The sequence below is a fragment of the Vidua chalybeata genome, chromosome Z, assembly GCF_026979565.1.
Source record: "Vidua chalybeata isolate OUT-0048 chromosome Z, bVidCha1 merged haplotype, whole genome shotgun sequence".
Taxonomy (NCBI): domain Eukaryota; kingdom Metazoa; phylum Chordata; class Aves; order Passeriformes; family Viduidae; genus Vidua; species Vidua chalybeata.
In genome coordinates, this window is record NC_071570.1 from 16,512,156 (window position 1) to 16,537,773 (window position 25,618).

Consider the following 25,618-nt stretch of genomic DNA (forward strand, 5'->3'; position numbering starts at 1 on the left):
GAAGATTTATGGATTTTTTGTCTCTGTCCCTTATGATGCCATATGGAACTGAACTCATGGATCGTTTATGTAGTCAACTTAGGTTGCATTTTTTTAAGGATTTTGAAACCCTAGGACTGCAACTACTCTATCCTTGTTATCTGCTTTGCACTAAGTTACCAGTTCTGCTGAGCTGACAATATATTCCCAGTTTGCTACAAGTTTTTATGGAGACATAGATACATGCAGAGCAGCACTGTGTAGGAATGATGGTTGGGACTTAATGCTGCTTCTACAAGCAGTGTCCCTCTGACTGTCATCAGACTCTGTTTTTCAGTTCTCATTTTAGTAATGTAACACAGGAGTATTCCTTCATCCCACAGGTGACTTCTGAAGCTCTTTTTATTATCAATAAATTTAAATAAGAAAAAAATATATTTACAGTCACTCCTTTCTTTCATTGCTTTTCAGTTAAATAGAGATCAGAGCTATTAGGTGTGCTCAAAAGAGCTGTATGACTTCTCAAATGTGCCACCAAGTCTGCAATAGATGTTGGGCTAGTTGTTTGAACCCATGAATTATCCAGCACTTATTGCAGCATGCAAGTCTTTAGAGAATTTGCAACTACCTACTGTGTCTGTTGCATAATATGCAGAATCTGAACTCCTAAAGAGCAATATAGGAATTTAAAAGACATGTGGTGCTTTAAAGTGTTGAGTAATGTTAAAGATTATATGATGCCAGTCCCAGAAAAAAAATCCTACTGATCTTCCTATGATATGGAAAAGAGAAAACTAAAGAAAACAAAAAAAATATTTAAAAAGTACAGAGCTTTTTCAAAACTAGAGTAGAAAAGTTAGAACCTGTGTGTAAGCCTAAGCATTTATCTGTTCATGGTGCTGCTGAAATAAAATTTGCTAATTTTTTGAGGAGTTCTTTTGTGACCCTGTCCTCTGCCCTGTCTTGCTCAGAGGCATGCACAGTATGATTTCTGAATTGTTTTGTGACTGAAAATGGGAAGTAATAAATATTTTATGTGTTTTGAGTCTGCATGTCAGTCTGGAAGATATTTTGTGGATTCATATTGTGACAGGATGTGTACATCCCATTCCTGTTCTGTGGAAATCAATAGTAGCAGGATACATAGACATAATCCTTAAAACAAACAAAGCTTTGCAAACAGAGTTTTAAAACTAGTAAATGTTCAGGGTTTTTTTTTTTTTTTTTTTTTTTCCATCTGTGTATTATCCAAAAGCACACAGTACCTCTGGTGCCAATTAATCTAATTGGTTTGCTTATTTGGTCAATGTTTTCAAGTGCCACTAAACACTCTCAGACTTTGGCATGCAATTAAAGAAGATGATTTCAGTAGTTAAAAAGAAATAAAAAGGAGGAAAAAAGGGACAATTGAACTGTATTTAAGTGTCTTTGTGAGAGCTCATGATTAAATGTGTATACTGTTTATACAGATACATGCAAAAATATGAGTCTGTAACTGATTTGGAACATTAAATAGTTTCAAGATTTTTGTCTTTCATTAAAATTTCTTTGAAACATTAATCAGACACTGGCTTTTAAAAAGATGGTCCTTTTTTCTAGCATTCCTTGTTTTCCAGTTTTGATTCCTTTCTCTTCCCTTTTCGTTTGTTTCTTGTCTTTACTATTATGTCCTGCTCCTGATTCAAAGACCATGATGGAGGCTGACAAGGAGCAGAGTAACATGAGGTGGAACAGGATATGTGGCTCTCCAGATCAGCTTGGCATTTTCAATGTTCCTTCAGCAGCAGTGGGCTGTGGACATAAAATGAACTTTAAGGCTTTTATTTTCAACATAGTGTTTTTTAAAATAGCTGTTTAAGGAAAGTTCTTGCCTACAGGAAACTGATAATACTGCACTGCATTGTCCCAGAAAGTGAGACTGTGTGAAACAAATGAAACTGCCCTCTCTAGGCACTGCTAAGTGTACTTGAGTGTGTTGTCCTGAGCACAGGCTCGTTACCTGGTGCATAACACCAATTCACACACCCTTTCAATTTTCATTCTAGTTTGCACATAGTAGGGAGCTGGATGATAACCCATAAAAAGCCCGGCTCACCAGTTATCAGAACTTTACACTATTTATACATTTTATTAAACAAAGGCATCAGCATTCATCGATTACAAATTACATAACGTTACATAACTTTTCTATTAATTAGTACTCAAACCTCTATTTGCTAGGTTCAAATCTTGAGGGGCTCAGATCTTAAGGGGCTTAATATCAAGGGCAGAGCTGAAGTCTGTTCAGACTTTCAAGGCCCTGTCCTTGAATATTGAGACCTCCAGCTGGCTCTCTCCTGTGTAGTGGTCCTCTGCCTGTGCCAGAGAAGCCCCAGTTGTCCATAACCATCCCCCAGCAGCAGACATCCAAAGAGCTGTTTGGAGAACAAGTCTCACCTTCCTGTCTTGCCATGGTGTTCTCAGGTCTGCAGCTCCAGACACCCACGAGCTTGCTTTGCTGTGTCTGACATTGTCATCTGAAAGTGCTCCCATGCTTCTCCCAGCCTCCCACCCTCACTCCTTGCAGGCTTGTGTTTTCTCCATGCCGCCCCATATATCTAGACAAGACTAAAGCCTGGGTGAAAATATGAAAAATATACAGACACCAGGTTTTAAACTATATGAAATACAGTAACTTCACAGTGGAAGAAAAGTGTCTCCTACTCTGCCAATGACTTTGGTGACAATGCAGAAATTTACTAATGGCTGATAATTAAACCTCCACTCCTTCAAAGAGCAATAAAATATAATTGCAGTAGAAAACTAAGTGGGTGGTTGGTTAAGTGAAATTTAATTTTAAGCAAATGATACATAAAAATGCAGAGCAGAAGAGAAAGTTATCTCAGCTGATTATTTCTTTTTTATTTTTGTAGTTTAGTTTTCTTTTACTGGGCAATCTTTTTATGAATATTATATTAATACTGTAAGATAGATATGGAGAACCAGCATATGTGAAGTTAATGGCACAAAATACAGTAATCTATCATGTGAGTAATTCTAAGAATTACTCTTTGAATCATGTGAGAAATTCTATGCCAGCAAGTGTCTTATGTCGCTGTGCTAGTCCCTTTAGAGAAAATGAGTATTTACCATCCTAGGTTTCCTAAAACAGAATTATATACCTAGAAGCCTGCAGTTTTTTTATGTTTCCCGTCAAATTAATGGCACACTGTGGTTGTATTCAATTAAGCCTTTTTTTTCAGCCTTTGCAATCTTCAAAACATCTTCATGGGTTTTGATCTTCACATAGCTGCATTTATGCTAATCAGATTCAGCCCTTCACTAAATACACTCTGGTGTATAAATGCTAAAATAAGAAAAATAACTACTTGAATGTTGCCTCCCCAGCAATATTAAAGGTAAGACAGCACCACAGATTTTTTTTTTTTGTGTGTATATATATATATACACACATAGACATATATAATATTTATATATAATTATATAAAATACATAAAAATATTTGAAGTATAAATATAAATTTAAAATATATACACATATATACATGTTCAAGAATCCGCTATATTTTGCTTGACTACTAATTTCCACTGCAATCTCCTAAAAATAATGTAAGGTGAAAGGGTCTCCCTTTTCTTGCTTGGAGGGAATTAGGAGGTTATAATATGTGAGACCATGGGGAGTCCATAATTATAATACTACTAGGCATTTTTACTTTTTATGATACAGAAATCCTTGTCAGGCTGAGGTGTTTGTAGTCCAAGGCCTTGTTTCTCACAGGAGCCACAGAAAATCCTTGAGAGGAAGGTAAAGAGAACAGCTGACAAACAAGTATTAACTAGTTTTTACTGAAAGTCTGTTGTCTTATGAACCTCAGACTTCAGGACACGTTTTTCTTTAGACAAGGTGGTTGCTGTCTTCAACCACCAACAACACACAGGAAATTTGTCTTGTTGGCAAATTTAGGGATAGGGAATAAGACTAAAAGGAGGAAATGAAAGTAAGTATATTTATTTTCCTGTTGTATTTAGTGAAAAAGATGGAGTGAATAAAATGAACAGGGAAGACTTCCCATCTACTGTTTTTCTGCTTTTCTTTATTGAAAACACTCTGAGAAGAGCAATGAAATACACAAAGCATCCTAATGCAAAGTGTCTGTCACAGGCCAGGGTCATGTCTGGGAGCCAGTGGGCTCACCTCTTTGAAGAAGGTATCACGATGATGATCAGTTTGCATCACTCCTGTAAAACCAAATGTCAGAGTTCTCAAGTTCTTCGCAGTATTCCCCGTTAGATGCATATGCACTGGGTTGCTAGTTGTCTTCATCAGCTAGCTTCACATCTGATTTTCTTCTGCTTTTAAAGACAAAGGAATCTCTTTTGCTATGGATCATAATGAAAAAATTGGACAAAATAGACATCTGTACAGTGAAAAAGAGTACTCAGTTCTTAAATTCCTCTTGACTTGTTCTCAGCCACCTCAGATTTTATGAAAATGGAAGAGAAGATTGGAGACATCTGCACAGTTTGTTTTTGCTTGGTTGTTTTTTTTGTTTTTTTTTTTTGTTTTTCCCCAAAGGACTATACAGTTGATTTGCCTTTTCAAGATGTCACCTTTTTTTGGTAGTAAAACAGTCAAGGAGCCATTGAGACAAATATATGAGAATTGTGTGTTTTGAATTTTAAATCTCACATATTCAGAGAAATCCTTGTTTCACAGTCAAAAGCAAATGTTTCTAGTGTTAGTGTTATGATCTAAATCTATCATGCCTTGTGAAATCAGTGCACACTGAGAAGCATGCAAGATAGACAATTGCTTGGCAGTTACCACCCCTAGCCCACAAAAAAAATTCAAAACCCTGTGAAAAACCCACCTAGAAACACCACAGAAAATGATCACCAAAGTAGCATAGAATAATGTGATAAATAAACCCCCTATGAATAATTTTAGTAGTTCTGCTATAAATAATAGGATCAAAGCATTTGGCCATAAGCTCAGAGAAACTAGTTACAGCATTTTCATGGCTTTCCACCACTTTTGGGTGGGATACAAAGTACTGTTCCACTCAAGGGTTAGGTTTCATTACCTCAGTTTTAAATAGGTACAAGCCACTATATAAGGTGTAATACAGTGTTAGAGGAATATCTTTCAATATTTTTCATTCATTTAGATAATTGATTTTTGTTGATGTAGTAAATTTTCAGCCTTTCTGAAAATCAAGCCTTACATAGCCAATGGGTCTGTAAAAACAGCACACCAAAGATCATGTAGAGAGGTAACACTGGCAACAAGGAGCAAAGTCATAGACTTGGGCATCGTGGAGTATCTCCACCAGATCGCAATATGAAGATTGTCTGCTATAAGCAGTTCCTTCAAAACTTGGCTAATAACCTAACTGTCTTCTGATAGATCCATTCCCTAACTTCTTCTATTTGCAAATAAAATGTTAACTGAAGTGTAGGAACAGTCTGAATGGTTTATCATTTCATTCTAGGGAATAGCACGCAGTAAATCAAGGTAAGTAGTCAGTAGCTTGTTATTATAAATGCTTCAAGAACAGTCTTGAAAGAATGTTTACATTTTCACTTAAGACATTTATTCATCGAGGTGCTACCTAAGGACTCAGCAGGCTCAGCTGATGTTAAAATCAGTAATTAAAATGTAAATCAAAGTTTGGAACTGAGAAGAAGTACTCATTCAGCCTTTTTTTTTTTTCTGCTATCATAAGACCCATTCTTTAAAGTTTCACTTCTTTTCTAAAGGAATGAATATAAGTGAATACTGTTTCTTTTGTGATATTATCCTAAGTACCTTGCAGGCATTGTACCCAAACTCTGGTTTAAAAAATGTATCTTAAACCACATTTTTTAGCCTTTGATCTGGAATGCAAAGATTATAATTATGCCTTGGCATTAAAGCATCTAAAGCCCTGTTTAACAAATACTTTTCTTTTATTTGAGAATATGAATTACAAGTGTTTGGACTGAGCCTTTTTGTCATTATTAAAGATTTCTAATTTTTTTAGTGTTCTCTATGTAGTAAGCTACTTTGCATAAAGCTTTCTAAATAATGATTTGTGGCTGTAGTACAGACACACAACTTTCACATTTTACATTTATTCAGGACAAGAGGCCACAGTCTTAAGCTGTGCCAGGAGAGGTGTAGGTTGGACATGAGGAAGAAATTCTTCACAGAAAGAGTGATTGGGCATTGGAATGGGCTGCCCAGGGAGATGAGGGAGTCACTGTCCCTGGGGGTGTTTAAGGAAAGACTGGGTGTGGCATTTAGTGCCATGGTCTGGTTGACATAGTGGTGTTCAATCACAGATTGGACTTCATGATCTCAGAGGTTTCTTCCAGCCTAATTGATTCTGGGTGATTCTCTTATTTCTTCCCCATGGCAACAGCATGTGATATCTAGAAATTACTCTCTGTATTTTAATTAGTGCCCTATCTTCAGCCAAGGTTTTGGATGCCAGTTTAATGGTCTGTCAACCATTTTGTAGAACCAGGAGGAGCTATTAAAACAGAGGTCTGATCCCTTGGTGAATGGAGATGAAAATTTCATCCAGTTAATCATGAATTCAATGTAACAGGGAACACAAAATTTTGTCTGCCTGGCAAAGCACTGACCTATCTTTCTATTTCTTGTTTTCTACTTCTTGTGTTGATCTGTTTTAGAAGATCTGTGGGACCCCTGACCAGGTACTGTTAGGGTGCCCACCTTCCCAGGAGCATCTCTGCTTCGGTCTGGATGAGCAGCTCCTACAGCCTACCAGACAGACAGTCAGTGCCAGATAACGTAGTAAGTGCCAAAGCAGGAAAGCGAGAGGACTCTTTGTACAGTAAATCCAACTGGGTTTGTTGAAGGATGAAGCGAGGGTCTGGGAGATGGGTGCAGGGTAGGGGCACAACCACAACAGAAGGGAACCAAGGACGAAGAGCCAAGAGCAGGAGCGGGTCCACGGTATATCACAGAGGGAAGGTGGGAGGAGTTGGGATACAAATGCACCAATAGGGTTGTGGATCAGGGGAGGAGATAGAGTGGGATGATACGATCAGACTCAATGAGGGAATGGAGAGGGAGTGGTGATATGAGGAGGGCCAATGGGGAAGCCAAGAACACAGAACATTCCAGAACAGGGGAGTGAACATCTGTTAACAGACATGACCATGTTTGCATGGGGAGCAGGGGGTCATGGGAGGTGGTTCTGATTTCTCACCCTGTGCTAGTCAGCGGTGTCATCCCAGGGCATCCCAGCCCTGTTATTTCCTGAGTGGTCTCCCACAAAGATGAAAATAAGAAACAATAGTATGCAGTGAACTTCACAAAATACAGATATGGCACAGTGAAATTATATGACCTTATGAATGCTTTACTAGCTTATATAAATACAATCTGTTTTAAACACTAGCACAAGCTTATTGATGAAACAAATACAAGTGCTAACTTGGTGATTTTCCAAAATGTCTTTGATTATTTCTAAATCCTTAAGAATCTAGTTCTTGTAGGGGTTTTTCTGAAATCTTACCTCTTTTGAAAGTAACTTCTGAACTTAGGTCATTGACATTTGTGCTCTGCTAAGATGCAGGCTCTGTTGGCTGAAAATATACAAACACATTAACATATAAATGAGTGCACTCCATGTTATTTTCTTAAATGCCCATGCAGTACTTCTTCTAGCACAATTACAAGACTGCAGTAACCTGCAAAATACATTGTACTGTGTGAATTTCTGTCCATACACCTTTAATAGGGCTGGTACTACATGGTGCTGCTGCCACCATGTCAGATACCAACCAACAACATGTGGAAATGGATAGGCTAGAGAAGAAACCATACATTTGGTTATCTCTGAACATATTTTCCTACAAAAATAATTTGCTAACTTCTGCTTTTCCACATGAAAATTCAGAAGGGGTATCTCTAGACATACTGTAAAGGTCTGTATTTAAGTCCAACCTGCACTGTCTCCACTCTGCAGCATTTTTGACCCTTACTGGTGCTGGATAGCATCACTTCCTGGAAAGAGGTTCTGCAAGTCTTCACTTGGTCATGTTTCTGCTGCCAACCTAGCTGTCATGCATCCTCCAAATCAAAACCTTTACCTCAAACACCTTGAGAATACAGCCCAGCAGTGTATAGGACATCCTCCCTTGCATCTGGAAAGCATAACTATCATGCAGCAATAATCCTTAGAATGAACCAAATATCTTAGTTCAGCTAGAGACCAAAATCAAATGCTGCTTTATTTTCTTCTTGGTTTCTCATCTTATACAGTCTGTGTAAACACATTTTTCCCATTGCTGAGATATGCAGTGAATCCTAGTCAAGGACATCTGTCATAACTGAAGGCTGCATTTGGATCTTTCTGTCAAGCACCACTTCCAGATAATGTGTTCTGCCTATACAATTTCCTGTCATACTTTAAAGGGAAATGATATGCTGTGCTTTTCTGTGGATCTATGCACAGTCCAGCTGCTGAAATCTTGTATCCCAGACTTTGTGACACTTGAATGCTGGATATAATGACCTCAAAGACAAAGCACACTAATGTGGCTGGTATCCAGACAACGGCAAAAGACTGAAATTCTTACTAACACTTATTCAGACATCTCCTGTGCCATGGGAAAGGGGAGACATTGGTAAGGCATTTTGAAGCTAGCAGACCAGACTGGTTAAATTGCCTAACAACTGGTATTAGTATGCATCTGAGAAAGACATGGGTAGAATTAGTACAACTTGCTCATGAGCTGCATCCAGCCTTGTGAGACATCTTGCTAGCACTCTGCTGTAAGTTACCAGAGTTCTTGTTTGGGATATCTCCTTGTCATACTGGATATGCCACTTATGATTTTCCTACAGCTTATACAGGATGACTTCTGGGATTTCAGTGGAACTTCAGTCAAGAAAACATTACATTACAGAACAACTATGTTGGCCCATTGTGTTCAAATTGGAATTTAATAAGTAACAAATTTTTTATAATATCTTTTGATATAATTGCCGTTTTCAGAAGCTGATATTTTTCAATGAAAAATTTCAATCTAGGGGTAATCTGTTAAAAGTAAGGACATTACAGTTCAAAACACATCGGTATTACTCTTATTAAACAAAAAAAAAAAAAAAGAAGCATTGCCTTTGTTTTCTTTATTACTTTAGGAAAAGTTGATGACAATTGGTGTTTACTTCTTAAAATAAGATGAAAAATTGAAGAGGTCAGACTTAAACTCATGATATCCGAAGCACTCCTCATGATGATTTACATTTGACAAGCTTTTTCCTATATTACAACTCCTTCTTAAAAAGCAGGCATATGATTAAAGGTAACTTCTTCCCCTCCATTATTTACCTCCTGTAATTACTATGCTAACAGGAGATGCAGAAATTCAGCAGTTTATTAAAGACACTGCATTGACTTAAGCTACATAGCTATAAACATTGCACTCAGTAACACTCAGCAACATTCATGACCTTATGCATAATAAGCATGATGAACTGAATGAAAGTTTTGAAGAGCTGACATTGAAAACACTGGGGGCACGGGGAACACTATTTGCTTTACAGAAACACACTGATGAAAATCCAATAATTTCTGACTTCAGCAACAGTTTTCCTCTCCACGCTGTGCCCTGATTGTATTTCAAGTGGATGAAGCATGCAAACCAGTCAGCTCTCTGGGTCCATAAAAGTGAGAGGGGCTGTAAACTTAGCTCAGCTGTACAAGCAAACCTGCTGTCTGGCATCAATTTTACTTGGTGTAAGTAGGAAATCTGAAACAACTGTAGCTCTCATGGTAGAATATTCATGTGGACCAGACAGCAAAATACCCAGATTCCTTACTTAAACACTAAACATCTTAATACTATTAGCCAGCAGTGTTTTGCTTTTGAAAAAAATCCCTGATAACATGCTCGTCTTCACATCGTAAGCTAATAAATGTACAGAATTTCATACATCACATCTGTTAATTTAGTCGACGGATTTTCTTCTGCTTTGTTGCCAGTATTTGTGCAGTCCAGCCTCCTCATGTGGGGAGAAGAGGTCTTGACCTTTTTATTATGTACTATCTCTTTAATCTGTGGAAAAACCATGGTAAATCTCAGTAGAAAATGTTATGACAGCCTTGAGAACCTGGGTCTTCATTTTGTCTTGGGCATGGTAAGTTGCTCTTGCTAGTTCCCTCCTCTGGAACAGTGTTGAACCATATGCAAATATGTGCAAATTGTTGTAAAATTTCAGGTGCCTTTTGGGCTAAACCTTTGCTATGATCAGCCTAAACTGAAGTGTAAAATATATTCTAAGTTCTCTCTTCAAAATAACTGACAAGAAGCATTATTTAACAAAAAGATACAGCTGTGTGCCTCAGCAACAGATGGGTATGCTTGGATGTTGCCTAGATGAAATTACATTTATTGTGCTTGTTTTCAAAATGGGCCCATCAAAGTGTTGATACCAGTTATAAATGATTAAATTTTGCATGTTAGAGATTAGTTTTGTCCTGTGTCACTGTCAAAAGTGCCAAGAAAAGAAATTTATCTCTGCCTTTTATTTCTGAATGAAGATACACTGAGATACAATTGCAACAGGGCTGGAAACCCTAAGTTGATTGTCATAGCCCAAGTTTCTGCTCTATAAGCTGAAAAAGAATGCATTATATTATCTTTTTCTTCACTGCATAAAGCAGAGGAAAATAGATATATGATCCTTGAAAATATGGCAATTACAATGTGGAATGTTTTATTTTTTGTGGTTAGCCAAACACGATACCATGTATGTAATACCAATAAATTTGAAAATCCATGTAGAAATAGGGTACCGTTTCCTCTCTCAGGGTGAATTTAGAGCTTCTCTCATAGGCTTGATTGAAATGTTTTCCCTGACCATAGTCCAGTGCAGCATTGCTACCTCTAAAATTTGACTGATTAAGCCATAGAACACAAAGAAAGAAAGAAAGTGTACTATCTCAACTCATAACAATTTTTTCATCTCTTCCATGAGATCCTATTGACATAGTATAGTTCAAGAAATTAGCCACAGCTGGAAATCCCTTTGCTTCATTATGTGGATTTCTAGGTATTTTTCCAACTGGAAAAGGAAGATGACTCTTTGTAATCCATATGGGATGCTTCACCCATATCCTTAGTAACAATCCTTTCAGTGTAATCTTTTTCATTGTCTCAAACACAGGGCTGTATCAGTGTAGGGTCTGTGTAGGAGAGAAAATATATGGGCATTTTCCTGACCAAGGTGCAGAATCATCTCACGTCCTTGGAGGCTGAAGATGGCAGAGCCATGATCAGGCAGATAAGTCAGGATCAGGAAGCAACAACTGGTGAACAAAGAGACCTGGGCATTATATGAACAGACCTGTGATAGAAAGAACATAATCAATCTGAAGTTTAGCAATTTCTTTTTGTTTCATTGCTGATGAAAAAGCTTTTTTGTCCATTTTAAATCACCTGGGGAAAATTGTCAACCACCAAACCACCGACCAGAATAGCTATTCCAACAAAAACTACAAGAAAGTTTTTTGCTTCTGTAAGTTTTCTGTTATGAATATTGCAAAAAAATACTGCTAACCAACCACCAGAGGATATCTCTGTCACTAGCTTGCAAGGCTAATCCAAACACATACAGAACACTTTAAGATGGAAGAGATCTCTGAAGATCATCTAGACCATCACACCTTGCTCAGAACAGGCTTAACCACTGCAGATTGCTTGGGTCATGGTCCAGTCAGGGTTTTAGAATTTCCAAGGGTGGACACTTCACAACCTCATTGGGCACCCTAATCCAGTGCATGACCAACCTCATCACAACCAAGTGTTTAGTATTTCCCAAAATTGTGTCCATTTCCCAGTTTGTGCCCATTATCTGGTAGTCTTTAACTGGGTATCACTGAGAAGTCTGTCTCAGTCTTCTTTACACCTTTCTATCAGATAATTATACACATGCCTCTCAGCTTACTCTTCCCCAGACTTTATAGCCACAGCTCTCTCTCAGCCTCTCCTTGTGTAAGAGATGCTCTGGTTTCTTAACCATTTTCCTGGCCTTTACTGTGCTTTCTTCCATTATGTCCACACAAGCCTTTTTGTGCAGAGAGCAGAACTTGTCCAGCACAAAGATGTGTCTCAGCAGTGCTGAGCAGAGGGTAGAGGATCACTTCCCTGCACCTCCTGGCACTTACCTAATGGAGTACAAGAGGCTGTTGGCCTTCTTTGCTGCAAGAGCATGTTGCTGAGTCACAGTGAAATGCTGTCCACAAGGACTCTTCAGGACATCCTCTGAAAAGCTACTTTCCAGTCAGTCAACATCCAGGCATGTGCTGGTGCATGGGCTGACTTCTCTCCGGATTCAGGGTTTGACATTTCCTTTTTTCAGTCTTCATGAGATTTCAGTCAGCCCATTTCTTCAGCTTGTCCAAGTACCTCTGGATGGCTGAACAACCCAGCTGGTCTTGAAACCACCCCCCCTCCCCGTTTTGTGTCACCTGGAAATTCTGTCTAGTCTTTCTGGACATTCACGAGGGAATGAAATCTTACTGGCCCTGGGATCCACCCACAGGGCACATTGCTGCCAACTGACCTGCAGCTGGCCTATATGCTACTGAACACAACTCTTTAAGCCTGGCAGTTAAGCCAGTTTTAATAACGTCTCACTGTCCATTTATCTGACTTCAGCTTGAGTAGTTATAAGAGACTGTCTCAAAAGTGCTGCTAAAGTCAACAGTAAACAAGATGTACTGATGTCCCTCATCCACTGAGACTCACCTCTTATACAGCCACCTCATAGAAGGCTAAGTGTGACATTGTCTTTATAATGCTGGTCTTTACTGCATTACAGAGGAACATCTTAAACCTTCGGAGAACTCCCTAGAGTCAGTTATTATCTGTGAAAGTAGACTGGCAACCACCTATCTAGAGTACAGAAAAAAGAAAGATTATTAGAATTATTTGCTTCAGGTCATGTGAAAGGTCAGTGGCAGAAAAGGAACCAGAACGCAGATTTCATGACCAAGACTTTTTCAGTGCCATCTTTACTACTTCCCAAAACCAAAGAAATTAAGGAGAGTCGCCATACAAAAGAAAAAAACAAACCAAAATCCAAAATTTACAGACCCTGGAAACACTGACCTCAAGTATTTGGCATTTAAAATAGTTACAGAGGCTTGTTATTCCCCTCTTCTTTTTCAGTGCCTCGAACAGAGAAACTTATTGTCCTGGTAAACATTCCTTTTATCTGTCTCCATCTTTTTATGTACCACAAAGTATTATCCCAAAGTACCAGTTTTGTATTCGGCCACTGAATGCTTGAAAGATTATGATTTTGAGTCTTTGACAATATAGGGGTTCCTTTCTTTTCATCTGCAGCCACTAGTGTTCTACCTCCCAGCAGACTTGCTGCAGCCACATGTGGCAAAGGCAGAGTCCCCACATTGTGCCAGTCTCACTCACAGTACACACACATGGAATTAGGTAAATACAACCTGTATATTAATGGATATAATGGAAACACATTGTGAAGAGTGTAGGAATAATGCTTTTAAAAGGCACATTCTAAGATTTCTCAAACAGCATGTCTGAGGTAATGTTGCTGGGAAATCAGAGGCATGACTTAGGTAAAACAAACAAACAAAAAAAAATCCTAACCAACCAAACAAAAAACCCTAAAAAAATACAAAACCAAAAAAACAGAAAAGAAATGTATAGTCTCAACATTGCAATTGTAGATGACCGGGATATTACCAGCTGGGATGAGGCAAGCCCGGATGTACGGACAGACTGGGGAACAAGATCTGGCAATGCAGCCCTGGGAAAAGGGACCCGGGGGTCCTGGTTGATGCCAAGTTGAACATGAGTCAGCAGTGCCCTGGCAGCCAGGAGAGCCAGCCCTGTCCTGGGGAGCACCAGGGACAGCATTGCCAGCCGGGCAAAGGAGGGGATTGTCCTGCTCTGCTCTGAGCTGGGGCAGCCTCATCTCGAATGCTGGAGGCTGGTTTGGGCACTGCAATATAAAAAAGGTAGTAAAGTATCAGACTGTGTTCAAAGGACAGCCATGAGGATGGTGAAGAGCTTTGAGGGGAAGCTGTATGAGGAATGGCTGAAGTCATTTGGTCTGTTCAGCCTGGGGAAGAGGAGACTGAGGGGAGGCATCACTGCAGTTGCAACTTCCTCGTGAGGGGAAGAGGAGGGGCAGGCACTGATCTCTTCTCTGTAATGACCAGTGACAGGACTTGAGGGAATGGCCTGAAATTGTGTCAGGGGAGGGTTAGGCTGTGTATCAGGCAAAGGCTCTTCCCCCAGACCGTGGGTGGGCACTGGAACAGGTTTCCCAGGGCAGTGGGCACAACACCAACCTGGACAGAGCTCAAGAAGTGTTTGGACAACCATGCTTTCAGGTGCATGGTGGGACCCTTGGGTGATCCTGTGAAGGACCAGGAGCTGGACTTTGATTATATTAGTGATCCCATCCAACTCAGCATATTCTATGGTTCTATGATTTTATGAACTAAGAAAAGGAGCAGAAATATTAACAATAGAAAACAATCTTTGTATAAGAATAAATATGTTCTTACAATCAATGTAAACTCTGAATATTTGAGTGCTTGCAGATTTTTCACTGCATTTTGTCTAGACAGTAAAAGATAATTTGATTGTGACTTCTCTACACCTTTAGCAGACCAATACTTTGCATTGGATCTTCAGTGGTATTAAATATTCAAAGCAGTATTTGTGTTTCTAACCTTGCTTTGTAGCACAGCACAGTGACTGCTTAGTGGAAGACATACTGTGGTTGCCTACAGAACAGGCAGCCAGGAGTTATGCTCCATCACTGGAAAATACTAGAAGCTCTGAGTATGAATCAAAAAGAGAAAAGAAAGCCAACATGACAACCACCCCCACCATAAGCAGGCCTTGTCACCCTCAGTATGCAGTTAGCTTTTATTCTAGGAAGCCTGGGGGAAGGATAGCTGGTTCAGATGCTGCGGACTCCCTGCCTTCTGGTGGAGGAACAGGTAAGAGAGAATGTAAAAGTGATTTTTGCAGCCTTTGGAAAACCACACTGAGCAGCAGTCCTTCCACCCTGTGATGTGAGAGTACTTTTTTAAACACAGCTCTCTGCAGTGATGTCTTTGCAAGCCAAATGTTGCCTTATCTGATCTTTCTGATCCGGAAAGAAAAAAAGATAACACATCACATTTTGTTTTCACTTTTTCCCTTCCTCTCATCACACACACAGTCTGTTGCATATAGAGGCTACTACAAAGACATGAAAAATTAGCAGGGGCATCCATCCTGTGTTGGCTGTAATGTGTTATCGCTGCAGCTGTCTGAAATTGTAAAGAAGTGGAGGCAGGGACCAGCATGCCAGGACATTGTGGAAAGACCTGAGGTGTGGAAACAATCCCATTACTTTCACTGCACAGAAGTTCTGCATCATCTGCAGAATCAGCTGTAATTCTAAAACTGAGCTTGAAGCTCTGAGCACTTACTTTGGTTTGGTTCTGTTCTCAGTTTGGTTCTGCTCTCAGGAGCACAGGCTTAAAATAAAAAGCATAGGCTAGCTGAAAAAGGAGCTTGCCAGAAGCTTTCTCAAATTCAAAGGAGAAAGTAGTCCAAAGAGCTGGGGAGATCCTTACAAATGACTTGCTGGCATGGCTGGGTTTCATCAGAGATTAAATCAGAGATCAATAATAACCTCTACCCTGTAGAGTCTCTTAATCTTGGCCTAGACAGCAAAAATGTTCTTGAATATATCTTCAGGCATACACAAATACATACATACAATTCATGGTAAAGAATTCCTACATGTTAGAATCACAGTGACTTATTAAAAATATTATAAATAAAAAAAATCATAACATATAATGAAACAATCTGCTTTTGAGCCCAATTAGTCCTACAAAATTTTCTTTAGTAAGTTGAAGTGCACAGTAACTTTTGTTCCCTTTTTAATAGCCAGAACAATCCTATGTGCACCTATAGATCACAATTTGTTCTGGTATGTATAATCACAAAATAATGCAAAATAATTTCTGTTACACAGTAGAGTTCTCTGTTGTTAGCTGTTGGGATCTAGGAATTTAAATAATTCTTCAAGCAAGTTGATCATAAGGAAAGGAATAATCTGTACTGCATTAATTCAGTGTGAATTGTCAGTGTGCTCTCACTCAGGTGCTTTGTGCATGCAGTTACATTAACAGAGCCATTACAATTCATGCTCATATAAGCATCTGTGCTCATATGAACATATGTGTTACTCTTGAGCTGAAAAAGTAGTCTCTAAAGAAGGCAAGGGATATAGGGAACAGTGCTGAATGGGGAGCCATGGACACAAGTTTCCTTTTCAGCTCTGAGTCTAGCCACAGCTCAGTGGGATGGTTATCACCATATTTATATAGTTATAAAATCAAAATATGTCTACCAGCTAATATTGTTTGATTTCTGGAAATTAATAATGTACGTACTGCATAGCAATGAAGATGAAAGATGTTTGCAATATTCAGCTGTGTGTCTATCTCTTAGGAAATTTTGACATCTTTCATTCTTCCTTCTTCAGGAATGTTTTCATCCTTAGCAAGCATAGTGTGAACATACCCCTGTGCACATATGATATTTCACCCTGACTGTGAAATGAGAGTGGCTGTCTTCTGTGCTGCCTTAAATCCTTATTACTTCCCAAGCAGAAAAGGTAATATAAGTAGGTTTCCAAGTTATTTACTTGACTATAGCCATTGCATCTAATGGGTCTAGTGCTCTTTTAAAAATAAAAATAAATATGTAGGTCAGAAAAGCATAACTGATGGTGTAGAAAGAAGAGAGCAAAGAAACCAGAAGAAAGATGGAAGCTGCCTCATTCTGGGCTCCTCCTGGTATGAAATCTAGCCGTAGGTAGTTCCTGAAGTATCTGCCTGGCAGGTATGGCTTCTCCTTGTCCAGCAATAAGGAAATCTCAGAGTGATTCAAACATGTAGATTTTCAAGTTGACACTGTTTTGCTTTTCTTTTCACTGTTTTCTTTTCACCAAGGTGTTCAGTGTGATGTACTTATTACAGGGTCTGATGATGTTAAGGTGGTCTGGATTAGAGAGAGCGGCATGACTGGACTAAGGGCAATTTATGCTGTAGTACAGGCACTGTCCCTTGGGTCACATCTCACATCATTTGCACTGATAATGCTGCTTTCCTCTCTCCATTCCAGTTTTACAAGGTCTCCATGACAACTACAGTAGCTGCATGTAAACAATATAAATAATGTAAAACATTATTCCTGTTAAAGTGTTTCCAGTTGTGTTTGTGCTGAAGCAGGAAAATCCAGGATGGTTAGTATCACAAGGACAGACAAGTGTCTTCAAACTGCACTGAGTCCATTCTCTGTGGATGGGAGAAAGTCATGACTGATAGAAGTCTCTTTTTCTTTGAATCCACTGTTCCTGTCCAGGGGCCTAGCTGTGGCTGTGAAATACGGCTGTGAAATACAGCTGTTCCCCAAGTGTCAACACGGAAACGCATAATCTTATATTACCTGAAAGCAGCACCCGATGTTTCAAGCCAGAAACTAAGATCTTCATACTGTGTTTTGCACATGTTTCAGAACTGGCTAAAGCCTGTTTGCCCATTAAGCCTCTCTGGGCTGATGAACCTTCTCTTTTATTCTAATTTTTGCTTTTTAAACTTTTAAGGACGTAAGGGTAGAGGGATCATTGTTTACCTGTCTTTTTTGTTGTTGTTTTGTTTTCTCTGGTAATTCCACATTCATCCATGTTACTGCATTTCATATCCACAAAGTATGGACATAAATTGTGCATTCATTTTTTTTTTTCCTGTTGCAACCAGTTTGAAATCCATTGGGCTATGCAGGAAACCAAGTATCACTGTCATGATAGATATCCAGAGTAGCTCAGGGTGAGGCACCAGCTGCTGGTTTGGGTCTGAGGAAGCCTGTTGTTCAACATTAGGTTTGCTATGGACCGAGTTAGACTAATTTTGTGCAAGTGGTTGAAGTTCTGTCTGGTGTGATGCTCTCTATTCTGGTGAGGAATTGGGGAATGCCTGGGAAACTGTGAAGGCTGAATATTCTAAATTTTGTCAGCTTTTAGTACACATATAATAATGTAGCTCAGTAAGCGAAAGTGACCTGTAAAATATTACACAAGGTTTACAAATAATTTCTGATTACAACAGTAAAGAAACTTTTCATAATAAGAAGAGATGCCATATTTTACCTAAACTAGCCAAAAATAGTTGTAGTGTGAATCAGATTTTGGTATACCAGTAGCATACACAGAAAAATTATTTTTTAGAGAAGGCTTTCTGTGTAAGACCTTAACAATGTTATATTTAGAATACTTTCTAGTGCACTGCTCTGTTCTTATTTTCTTTAATAAAAAATGTGGATAATACAAATATACTCAGAAAGTGTTGTTCATGCATAGAAACCATACAATTTTCATTATTTTATTGTTCAAAAACCATAGATACTGAACTAAAATCTGATGAACTTACTATTTTCTGATTTTTAAGGTGCTGACATGTAATTTTCTACACAAGGCATTAGAAAACTAAAAGCCTGAATTAGAGAACAATTTGATTAATACCTGTTTATGTGTTCTTTTGCATACCTGCAAAATCACTTATTTCCTTGAAGCATTTTGTATAATTGTCTGGGAGACTGAATCACAATTAGTTTGGAAAGCTCTGTCTGTGGATAATAGGCATGCTCAGATACATGTTTTAACATGATAGTTTCTAGTTGGCTTATTATCCTGAGCAACAGCCTCCCTAGAGCTCTCTGTTAAGGCGGCATCCCTCTGAGGTTTTTGTGTCCTTAAGGAAAAAAGCTAAAGAAGAAATCTGCAGCCTAGTCTCACTGGATTAACTTAAGCCATCTTGCATCACTGGTACAGCCGGTGAAATGGAGACTTTCACAGCCTGGGACAGCAGCGGGACATCCTGTTTCAGTTTAGAAATCACCCCTGTGGCCCCCTACCTCCTCACTAATAAAACAAAGGGACTCAAGGAATAATCTCTGGTTGAAGAGGCTGCTTAAGCATTGATTGTCACCCTGGCACCCAGCCAAGCCCAGTGTGCCAAAGAAACGGGCCCAGGAGGGGGGCGGCTGGAAAGCAGTCAAAGAGCACCGAAAATGGAGGTCATTAAACTACCACCATCAACAAAACTCTCACTTGTTCAGTCTTCCTTTCTTCTTGTTTGCCCCCTCTTTGTTTATTGTTGGCACTTTTTTTGGTGTTTTGTTTGTTTGTTTGTTTGTTTTTTGTTTTTTTGTTTGTTTTTTTTTTGTTTTTCTTGTTTTGGTTGTGGTTTTTTAGGGAGTTTTTGTTTATTTGTTGTTTTGTTTATTTGTTTTGTTTTGTTTGGGTTTTTTAAAGAATTAATTCAATACAAAACTTCCCTCCAGGCTGTAATGGAAGTCCAAATCTGCTTATTTCTATTGCCCCAGTGATGCTGCTGTTGCTCTTTTGTTTTGGTGATTTTTTAAGAACTTTTACATAACTTGTCTTTCCCACTCAAAAAATAATAATAATAAATAATGACTAGACTGTGAGTTTTTTTGCAGACTGAACGGAAAATTTTTTAAGCAAGAGTCTTGTAAGAGTCTTTGTGATGATACTCTTACAGTTGCAGAATGATTTATTTGTTCTTTTCAGAATATAGTGGGGAAAGGGAAGAGTGACATTTTTTACCATTTGAATGCTGGATTCCTGCTGGTGGAATTGATGTCAATACACAGAAGAGAGTGAAGCTAGGTTTATTTATTCTGTTTGAGAGTCTGTTCTTTAGTAATATTTTTTTTAATTCAGAAGAATATAAATGCTGTGGAGATAGTGATGTTGAGCTGTAAATAATTAGTGTGTGTACACTGGGAAATTGAAAGGTAAGCTATAGTAATTAAGATTTCATCTCATAAGATTAAGAAAGGGTTAGAAGATGTTAAAACCTGCATTCAAAAAAGTTTTGTTGTCACAGACAACAAAGAAAAATTGTCCAAAACACAGTGGCTTGTGTGATATGTGACTCAAAAACCAGCCAACCTACTAACCAAACAAAAACAACCCAGTCTGTTTAGCAAAAGAAGTTACTTGTATATATATTTTGTAACCATAACTAGACCACATGACAATAATAGCTCAACAGTGAGGGCCTAACAATCAAAATTAATGAAGCAAGTAATGAATGTTTTGGCAGATAACAGAGAGAAAGGGTAGATAGTGTTTACTTTTCCTAAATACTGGTTTTAGTTAGCACCAGGGTCCTTCTTCTGTAGCCTTTTGGAGTGCAGCTTTGGATACAACACAGCACTTAGGGTGGCAATTCACCTGTCATCACTTGACATTGTGGAGGAAAAGATGCAACTTGAGACATATCCTAACATACGGCCCAAAAGGAAAAGCTCTTTGGGAGGAGAGGAAACTGAGGGTGTGACTGATCAAAAGTATTATATTGCATCTAAAAATACCCTCTGAGAGTAGTCTTCATCTGGCTGGCACAGTCACATTGTTTATGACAATCTGGTAGGTCTTCTGAACAGATGAGGAACACCTATTTGGTGCAGCAAAATCTTGAGCTTTTTGAGAGTGTCTCTATTTGTATGCAGAGCCTGAAGTGTTGAGAGATAGTGGAGGGTATGTGTGTTTGTGAGTGCGTGGTGTCCGGGGAGGACTTTCTGCATGACAGGAAAACAACAGCTACTGGCTGTAGGTGTGTACCTAAAGCACCTCCTGTGATCATAGGGTTTTATAAAGCATACTTCACTGTAGCTGAGGTTTTATGCAAGGTCCACTTTGCAACTCAAATCTGCCTCTGCAGAGAATCCTTGGTTTTAGTGCATTCGCTTAATGGGTCGGAGAAACTTTAGCTTAAGCTAAAGGCCAATGCCAAGTTGAACCATTTGAAATACAACAGCATATTTGACTGCAGTGCCTTTCTACTTACTGCATTACTACCTGTGCACATACAGAGAAACTTCTCAAATCTGTTTCAGATCAGCTCTGTGGTTTGTTTCATGTTCTCTTCTTCCCATTCAGAGTCTTTCATATAGTAACTTAGTAATAAATGCTTTCCTAATTAAACCTCTCAAAATACAGCTTATGTAAGCTCATTAGCTGAACATGTATGATGCAAATGAAAATGTATTTGAGTAAATGTACTACAGACACAAATTTACCATTCACACCATTTTCTCCCCTCCTTGTTCACTCACATTTACCCACCTGTTGGTGTGCTATACACCTGTGACTTTTTGGCAGCAAGTAGGGTCACTCTGTGGCTGCAGCTGGGGCTCAGAAGGGCTCCTTCTGTACCTTCACTGCACTTTCAAACTGATCTCCTTCTGCTTGTAGCCATTTTGTGTATTTTGTAATTGTTCCTGCAGTTTTGGTATTTTTAATAATTTCTGGACATTATAAGGTACTTAGTCATAAAAATAAGGGAAAAGTAAGGCTACTGCTGTTGCAAAAGAGCATAGGTGCATGTTGTGGACATCACATCATGTGAGAAAGCAGAGTTGTGATGTTTCTTGCAGACAGGTGATCTTACAGAGCACATGTTTTCCAAAATGTTACTGTCCTATTGAACCTACCAACTTGAACTACAGCTGAAGAGCAATGCTGTTGAGACTTTGGTCCACAACAGGTTTTTAAAGAGGTGTTTAAATCTCTCAGAAAAGATACAAGTACAGAGCTTGCAGCTGAGCACCCAAACGCCGCCTTTCAGTTAAGATTTGTAGTTGAGTGCAGCATTCCTTAACAGAGGATCCACCAAATCCTCTCTATAATTCCCCTCCACAGCTGGACAGGGGAGATAAAATATACAGAAAGGTTCATGAGTTGATATAAGGACAGAGAGACATCACTCACCAAGTATTGTCATGGGCAAAACAGAATCAGCTTGGGGATATTAATATTGCATTTTACCTAACAAAATTAGTGTAGGATAAAACTCTGAAGTAAAAACAGACCTTAAAACCACCTTCTCCTCACCCCTTCCTCCTTCCCAGCTCTACCTCCTTCCCCCCAGCAGTGCATGGAGACAGGGAATGGGGGTTATGATCGGTTCATCACACGCTGTTTCTCCCACTGCTCAGGAAGGAGACTCCTTCCCCTGCTCCAGTGTGGGGTGCCTCCCACAGGAGACAGTTCTCTATGAACTTCTCCAATGTGAGTCCATCCCATGGCTAAGTCCTCCACAAACTGCTGCTGGAAGAGTGGGTCACTCTTCCATGGGGTGCCCTCCTTCAAGGACAGGCTGCTCCAGCCTGGGTCCCCCATGGGATCAGTCACAAGTCCTCCCAGGAAGTCTGATCTGGTGTGGGCTCCTCTCTCCCCAGGTCTGCAGGTCCCTGCCAGGAGCCTGCTCCAGCACAGGCCTCCCATGGGGTCCCAGCCTCCTCTCAGGCATCCCCTTGCTCCAGTGTGGGTCTCCTCCACCAGTGGATCTCTGCATCCCTGTGATCCTCCATGGGCTGCAGCTGCTTCACCATGGTCTGCACCACGGGCTGCAGGGGAATCTCAGTGGGAATCCCAGCTCCAGCACTGCTGGAGCACCTCCTGTCCCTCCTTCTGCACTGACCTTGGTGTCTGCAGAGTTGTTCCTCTCACATATTCTCTCCCTACTCTTCTCTGGCCACAATTACATCTGCCCAATCACGTTTTATTTTCCTTCTTAAATACGTTACCACAGAGGTGTTACCACCATTTCTGATTGGCCTGATCTTGGCCAGTGACATGTTTGTCAGGAAGCCAGGTGGAATTGGCTCTGCCAGACATAGTGGAAGCTTCAGGCAGCTTGTCACAGAAACCACTCCTGTAACCCCTCCTGCTACCAAAAGCCCTGGCCATGCAAACCCAATATAATCTCCAAGAGGATTTGCAGGCCTACATTTTAGATACTTGTAAATAAATTTCTCATTATAAATTTATTGCATTTACATGGACCACCAGAAATGATGTCCACTCACAAACTGCTGGCATTTAGCTTTGTCTCTCAAGTTAAATGCTTTCGTCAGTTTTGGTTTTCACAACCATCTGGAAGAAAGCTCAGCCAGATTCTGTTCAGCTGTTGCACAAAAAGAAGTGGTTATTTTTGGAAATAACTTCTGGGCAAAAAGGGGGTTTGGCAGGCAAGAGTTAACTTGTGGCTGGGGAATGTGAAGGTTGGAACACTGGGAGTCTGTATGTGATGGCATGGCAGCACACATCATTGTGTGCACATATAATTCAATATTTAAAGATTGTGTCATCTCAAAATACAGTTTTTGTGTTACCTCAGCAGATCTGTCCCTCTGAGGATCAACAGCAAAGAGAGCTGATGTCAGGTTTTTGTTTCTATGTATAGTAATGTAAGATATTTTCAACTGCAATGGTCAAAGCCTTAATTCTGTGGGTATGGAAAGATGTAGTGTGGAGTGTCTTCCAGGTAGGCCGTACAGCACATGTGATTAAAACTATAAAGGGGCTGGTGCTGCCTAATTACAAAAAACATTGACTCTTGTATGTGTTGCTTAAGGTGTCTCAATGCAACCCTCCTTTCAAAACCTCCACAGCTTCCATCAAAATGAGCACTGGTAGGCACTCCTTTCCACTGAAACTTTCCTTGTCTTCACAGCTTTGGGGTAAGGTTAGGTGCAAGGTCATCACAGATTAGTGTAGCTTCAGCTAACAGTAGGCAAGCACACAGGACTGTAGGCAGTTAGGCAAATGTAATTAGGCAAGCTACAATCTGGTGTGGAATCAGCACAACTTTAGTGTTCCTGTAGGGCAACATGTGGGAATGGACTGGAGACTGAGGAATTAGCCATGTTTTTCTCCCAGTTACCTTTAGTCTAAGGTAGTTGACTTCTAATACCTACACTTTCTTCTGCTCAGACCAGTACTCCCTGTGAGTGGCCCCTCTTTCTTCTTAACAGTGGACTATGCCATGCCTGATGGGCAACTCACTTGCAGACAAGAATGTGCAAGTGTCTTTGATAATGAATAGTCCTTGATCAAGGACTATTAAGAGAACTGCAATTCCATTTCTTTAGAAATGTTAACCAGAATCATAATGAAACTTTCCTGGAAAAAATGCAAGAGAGAACACTAAGGGGCCAAGGTCATGTTTGCAGTATATCGATGTGCTCAGTGTGCTAACTACAGACAAGGCTTTATAATATCACACTCTATCCTTAAAGCTATTCCTCAAGCTTCAGCTCAAAAATTTGCCTTGGATTGGGAAAGTCTTCAACAGGAAAGTTTTTAAAAATCACAGCAGGGCCACAAAATATTTCCATTTCTGAAGCTTAACTTTTTTCCACATGAAACAATCCTGTTTGGTTTGTTATGTTTTACTTTTCGGGATCAATTTTTGTTAGGCCTTAACCACCAGAAGGAACTGAAAACATTGCAATTTTAACATTAGTAGCCCAGATGCCCTTGTGAGGCAGTTTAAAAAGACTGAAGCAGGAGATTAAATATGGGTTGGAGAAACATGAAATAAATGAAGAGGGCAGTGGTGGAAGAGGCACAGGTGGAGGGAGAAATAGCTGCCCAGCCTTTCTGTTTGGTAGGAAACAGAAGACTGCTGAGTATGTGCTTATCCCCTTGCTACAGCTGCTTCTTTCTTGGCTTGTCATGTTTTCTCACTCCCTAACTTTGCTCAAACTATCTTACTGTGAGTCAGAAGAATTTTTCTTCCTTTTCGATTGCTCTCCAGGGCCATCTGTTGATTCTTTCCCAGATTCTTCTCCTGCCCCCTTGAGCCAGCACTGTAAGAACCAATGAGAAAAGGGGTTTCCAAACAGCAGATAAGGGAAGGAACACGGTTTGCCTTGGTTGTGGCATCTCTGTTGGTTCTTAATGGAGGTGAGATAAGGCAATAAGAGTAAAGTAAAATATGTGTGACACTCTCTTGTTTTGCCTTTAAAAAATCCCTTTCATTGTACATACTTAAGGTTTTATGATTTTTTTAAAGGTGTTTATCAGTTTTGTTGTATATGGATGGGATGAAGAAGGCTGAAGTGAGGATTCTACAAGTACATTATCCAGAAAAGGAAAGACAAAGAAAGTGTAAACAATTATAAACAATGCTGAAAACCTGGTAACAATGAATGAGGAGAAGACTGAAGTAATCAACATTTTGCCTTAGTCTTCAACGACAGCCTCTCTTCTCACATCTCTCAAGTGGATGTACAGCAAATGAGGGCTGGGGTTGCAAAGTCCCTCCCACTGTAAGTAAAGATCAGGCATCTGAGGAACCTGAATGTATATAAATCCATGGAACCTGATGAGATACGTTCCAGAGTCCTGAGCAATTTCGTTGATGTAGTTGCCAAGCCATTCTCCATGATATTTGAAAAGTCATGACAGTCTTGTGAGGTCCCAGGGGACTGGAAAAGGGGAAACATTGTACCCATCTTTATAAGGGGTAGAAATGAGGACCCTGGTAATTACCACCCTGCCTGCTTCCCCGCTGTGCTTGGGAAGATCCTGGAACACATCCTCCTAGAAGCTGTGTGGGAGTCAGGATCGAGAGCAACAAGGCAGGGATGCCTTGGGAGGATTCTTATATTAAAGTCAGGGAGAGTAACTGTGATAATGTCCCAAGGTCCCTTGCTCCCACATGTAAATGATTGCCTGCCTGTCA